The following is a 6,000-nucleotide window of genomic DNA, read 5'->3' on the forward strand; positions in this document are numbered from 1 at the left end:
TGCATCGTCAATGCATTGTGATGTATCGTGATATCGAATTGAACTGAATTTGATGGCATGATAATCGTAATCGAACCGAACCGTGAGAACAGTGTAGGTTCACACCCCTATCAGTAAGGTTATGCAGAGTTGCCATCACTCACCGAGAGCCGCAAACAAACTAGTCACCTTTTACAATTCCTCCTGAACCAAAACAACGAGCTTATGCTGTGTTCACACCATGTCACAATCGTAATTACGAAATGTTCAACCCAAATGGTTCTACCTGGAGCTGTTCACGTCCTCAGACTCAGATTTGTGCGTTTCTATATCCACACTTAGACAGGGTAAACCAAGCCTGATCTGCCTGCGATTTGATTTCACCCTGCAACTCCGTCTGGAAACCTGTACATTTATTTCTTCTGCTTCTGTTACACTTTTGCGGGAACCAATCACAGACTGGCTTATACACCTGGCGCGCTATTGGCGGGTTTAACACGATGACGGATAGAGAAGCGATGGGTCGTTGCCAGTTGATCACGCCTCTTTTGGTCTGATTGGTTGAAGGACTATCCAATTGCGTACAGAGTCATTAAATTTATGCTCATTTATCACGCCTCTTTTGGTCTGATTGGTTGAAGGACTATCCAATTGCGTACAGAGTCATTAAATGTATGCTCATTTATCATGCCTCTTGTGCAGTAGAAAATACATAGCAGACTCCCCAGACCAATGTTCAATCTTAAATTGAGCTTGGTCTGGTGATAGCCAGACAAATCCACACTATCAATGCCAAAATTAATCTGCAGCAGTCAGGTGGTACAAGAGCTCTGTAAGTTGTTTATGTTCATTATTATTCTAATGTTATGTGCTTTGAGACATGAGGTAATTTATCGCCGTCTCTCGTCTCGTGATGCTTTGCTGTTTGTGTTCATGTGTTTTGAAGGAGGCGTGGCTTCGGAAACGCTCTGAATGAAGGGATCTTATGCTTTCAAAGCTAGCTTGCTAATGCTAGCCTCTCTGATATTGCTTAGCCCACCTTTAACCAACATTTCTCTTTTATTTTTTACTTCTCTTGTCTATTTACTTTTACATTTGTGACCCTGTAAAATCAATCATAAGGGTAAATGTTTTGAAATTGAGATTTATACATCACCTGAAAGCTGAATAAATAAGCTTTCCATTGATGTATGGTTTGTTAGGTCAATGTTTGGCAGAGATATAACTATTTGAAGATCTGGAATCTGAGGGTGCAAAAAAACATTGAGAAAAATCATCACCTTTAAAGTTGTCTAAATGAACGCCTTAGTAACGCATATTACTAATAATAATATAATTTTATATTTACGGTAGGAAATGTATAAAATATCTTTATGGAACATGATCTTTACTTAATATCCTAATGATTTTTGGCATAAAAGAAAAATCGATAATTTTGGCCCATACAATGTATTGTTGGCTATTGCCACAAATATACCTATGCGACTTATGACTGGTTTTGTGGTTTTGTGGTCCAGGCCAGGGTCACATTTCTCTCTCATCACATTCAATTCACATTGCATTACTTCCGTTTTCATAGCTGATGAACACAGACGTTCAAGTGCTGTTAATGGAAACGAACATCATGGAATTCATTCGGTTACAGTATTTTTTTAAATGAAACTCGGTTATCAGTTCCCAACCCTAGGTAACAAGCTTGATTGCATAACCTGGGAGGATGAACACAGAGATATTTGAAAAGAAAAATGTGCAAATGAGGTAGCGTTGGCAGACAGATGCTGCGCTTAGGGAATGACTGGGAGAAACTGAGGGAAGTGCAGAGCGAGAGAGAGAGAGAGAGAGAGAGAGAGAGGATCAGAAGGAGAAAAAGGAAAGGAGATGGCGCATTGTGCCTGTAAATTACCACCGGCTCTCCCAACATTCGGCAAGCCCTTATCTGAATACAAAGCCAAGAAAACGATGGATTTATTTTCAAGCAGGAAAAGTGTCAATGCCAATGACAATTTCCACAAAGATGTCCTCTAAACTGTGATTAAGCTTTATGACTCTGTCTCTCACCGAGTGTGAGCTTTCAATCACGCAGCCTTTAATAACAATTTCTATGAGTGTGCATGAGTGAGTCACTTGAAAAAAAATGAGACTTTGGCAACTCGGTTTCAGCACCAGAGTGAAGAGAACAGCTCCTCTCCAACAAGCAGGGACAAACAAGTGCCTGCCAATCAAGAAAAACAAAGGGCCTGTCTGTCAGCCTGACTCTCGAGAGCTCTATTCAGATCTCACACCCACAAAGTTTCCCTGCTCTCACATCACTTCCTAAGACACAACACCCACCAGCTCTAATTCCCCCAAGGGTGGTTCTACCTTGAGCTACTCTGTAATTTCTATTATGCAAGGAGGCTATATCGTATGACTATCCGCTCTCCCTTCGTTTTCCCTTCCGTTGTGCCATCTTTCTCAGTTTGTGTTTCACCATCATTGTTTATTCTCCCAACCACTCTCTTTTACTCAATGCATTGCTCACACAGTCACAGATCTCAAAAAGAAAGAGCCTGTGTTGGGCATTTTCAGAATCGGCTCCGTTTCAATTTAGAATTTAGAATTTTAATTGAATTGGCCACGTCTCACAGGATGTTGGAATGAAATTTAAACTGGAATGACAGGAATTGGAATTCATTGTATTGCAAAGAGTCATAATAGAGAGGGATTTCAGTAATCCAACATAACAAAATTGGCAAGTCTGGATCATGTTGTTTGGCTCTCTTTTGAAATCCTTTTGAGACAGTTCTTCAACCATGGTTCATAAAATGACAGCAGTATATATATATAATATATCAATTTAGTAATACATCAAATGTTAATGTTTTAATAAATTATATTCATTCAGTAAAACAACATTTTCTATACATATATAATTTTACCTCCTTAAATTAACCTTTGGGTTTTAATAAACACGTATTATTATTGTGGTGAAATGTCTATAAATGTCTAAAGACGCAAATACAGATCTAAATTATCAGCTGTGTTTCACAACTAAGCGGTAACCTTTGACTTAAAAATAGCCTTTTCTGATTCATCTTGTTACACTATGCTTGACAGCATGTGTACCCTTCAGCAATAGTGAACATATGTGCCATACTGTGAGGAAACTCAAATTTGAATAACAATTCAGGGCTGCATTTCCCGATAACGTTGTCTCTTTGCGCGCTACGAAGACTCTAACCTCCGGTTTCACAGACAAGGCTTAAACTAGTCCCAGACTAAAATGCATGTTTGAGCTGTTTTAACTGAAAGCAACTTGCACTAACATATCTCAAAATATGTCACTGCCATTGTTTTGTCTCAAGATGCACATCAGTAACGTGTTTCTCTAAGGCATGTTTATAAAAACTGCTTAAATCTTCTAACTGAACTAAGGCCTAAGCCTGGCTTAATCTAAGCCATGTCTGTGAAACTAGGCCTAAAGGTATAACTTAACTAAAGGTATACCATTTCTAGGCGTGTTTCCCAAACTATACCTTAGGAGGCTGCTTAAGGTATACCTTCTTAAGTGCGACATTGGCAGGTGCTGTCCGTAGCAGCGGTGCTGAATTAGTTTATCAATAGTTCAAAAATTGATTATTCACTTTATGCAGGGGATGTTTAAATAAGTTATGTGAGAAAGCACACATGTTCTTGTTCTTCTATGTTCTTTAATAGAAGCACTTCAGAAATAGTTGAAATTGCATTTATCAGGACTAGTGAGATCGTATATATATAATCCAAATTTCAAACTAAATCCAACCATGGATATTTTAAATAATTTTGAAACCTCTCATACCCAAACGTATCAACCCTAATGGGCAGTATGCCATTTATATTATCATAATATATCTTACCATAGTCTTCATTTACTCCACAACCAGAGTTGATTGCCTGCATCACATTATTGGTGTAAATCACTAATTTCTGTTATTGGATGACCTACTCAATAAAGGCGCAAGACGCGAAAGATTAGTACCAGCATAGCGGGTTTGTCTTGACAAAGTCGGACCAACAAGATCTAAAAGCTGCTGAATTTGCTGCCGTGGCAGGCAAAATTAATTTTTAATTGCAGCTTCTGACATGGTAGCCAGGGGACTAAAGTTTTCACGGATAAAATAGTGCACATAGAAATGGCACTGTCTTTGATTTACAACTATTTGCTGTATCACTGCAGCTGCCATAGTTTGACCAAACTCCCCTTCAATAATTTCCTTTAAATAGACTCCATAATGGTTTGCCAGCTGATATAGGCCTACCTTTGGATAATATAATTAAAAAAGCTAAAAACCATCAGTGTAATGACAATAGTACACTGTAAAAAATTTCAGGTCTCCATTTTAAAATTTTCTAGTGACTTTTTTTAGTTGGCCAAATTGAATTTCTGTGAATTAAAATTGTATCAATTCACAGAAATTCAATTTGGCCAACTGACAAGTTTAGATGTGACCAGTCACTTGAAAATTTTAAATTGGAGAGGCCTGAAATTTTTTACAGTGTATTATTTGCATGAAAACACTTGAATTAGCATAATTATATTCGTATAGACTGAGATGTAAAGAAACAGTGGTGGCCACTATCGGAATTAACTGTCAATAGTGATAAGGTATAGCTAAGAGTGATCCAGACCAACCTTACGAACGAATGACTTACAGAAGGTATTCTTAACTAAGACCGTTTCGGGAAACGTTAAGATACACCTTAAAAGGTCCCATGGCATGAAATTATCATTTTATGAGGTTTTTTAACATTAATATGAGTTTCCCTAGCCTGTATATGGTCCCCAAGTGGCTAGAAATTTTGATAGGTGTAAACCGAGTTCTGGGTGTCCTGCTCTGCCTTTGAGAAAATGAGAGCTCAGACGAGCCGATCTGGAATCTTCCCTATATGCCGTCGTACCGGGAACAGTTACCTCTCCTTCCTCTGTTTTGCCCGCCCAGAGAATTTGGAGAAAATGGATTCCGTTTTTCAGTCGCGATGTCAGCACAGGTTTTACAAACAGACATTTACCATATGGAATCGACTGTAACAGTGTTCATTAATGCCTGATCTGTGATCAGTGATTTCTGATGTGTAGCTAATCATTCAAGTTCACGCAGACTTTCTTTCTAAATCTAAAAAACAAATCTGTTATTTCATTTTGATTTGACACTAGATTAGCGATCAAAGAAAACTCTCTTTATAATGTTCGGATCTGTCAATCACACGTCGCAAGTGTATCTGCACACTTGCCCAAACTGCCGTTATAATGAATGACGCTGTTATGCTGCACAAAGCTCTTACTGTATTCATGTTGACGTCGTGTTTGCTGTTAGTTGTGGCAAAGTCATTGCTACACGTTTTCTCTCACAAAATGCTAAGTTCACTGCATTCACGCGATCAACAGACTGCATGTGTACTCAATGCTCATCACTGCAGCTTTTCATGTGATGGGAAATGATCTAAAAATAATGCTATTATCAACACTTTGACGATTCGTTCATCTTGACGGCTGTGATGGTAAAAAAACGTAGTAAAAGTATTCAAGAGGAGTTCCACATGTTACAAAGTTCGTAAAATAAGGAGGAAGAAGACAGGGTTGCGTGACTGGGACTGGGTGTTTATTCAGAACTCTCAGATACAAACAAAATAAACTTCCGCTCACAACGCTCTCAACAACTCGGTACAATAAAACTTTCTCAGCTGTCTTTCTCCAGCTCTACGGTCTCTCTGGTCCACATGCAGTCCGTCTCTCTCTCTCTCTCTGGCAGTGGCAGCACTTGCAGACCTCGCAAAACCACGCCCCCTCTGCCACATAATCGAATACTCATTTCAAATGCAAAGATGTCAGCCAATCACAACAGTCAGACACGACCATTGAAACTAATTTATGAAATTTTTTGATGTAAAAACCATACCAACAATATAAGTACACCTCAGGAAACATTATAAAATAATAAAAACAATCCATGCCATGGGACCTTTAAGGTATAACTTAAGAACGACGTAGTGTTAAGAAGGTTT

General features: G+C 38.5%; 1 protein-coding gene across 1 annotated transcript in view; it reads right to left on the minus strand.

Moving 5' to 3' along the window:
* The window catches only part of syt3 (synaptotagmin III), a 36,258-nt gene that overhangs the window by 29,811 nt on the left and 447 nt on the right, over window positions 1–6,000 (minus strand). The window lies entirely within an intron of this gene.

The sequence above is a fragment of the Gobio gobio genome (assembly GCF_949357685.1).
Source record: "Gobio gobio genome assembly, chromosome: 1".
Classification (NCBI taxonomy): domain Eukaryota; kingdom Metazoa; phylum Chordata; class Actinopteri; order Cypriniformes; family Gobionidae; genus Gobio; species Gobio gobio.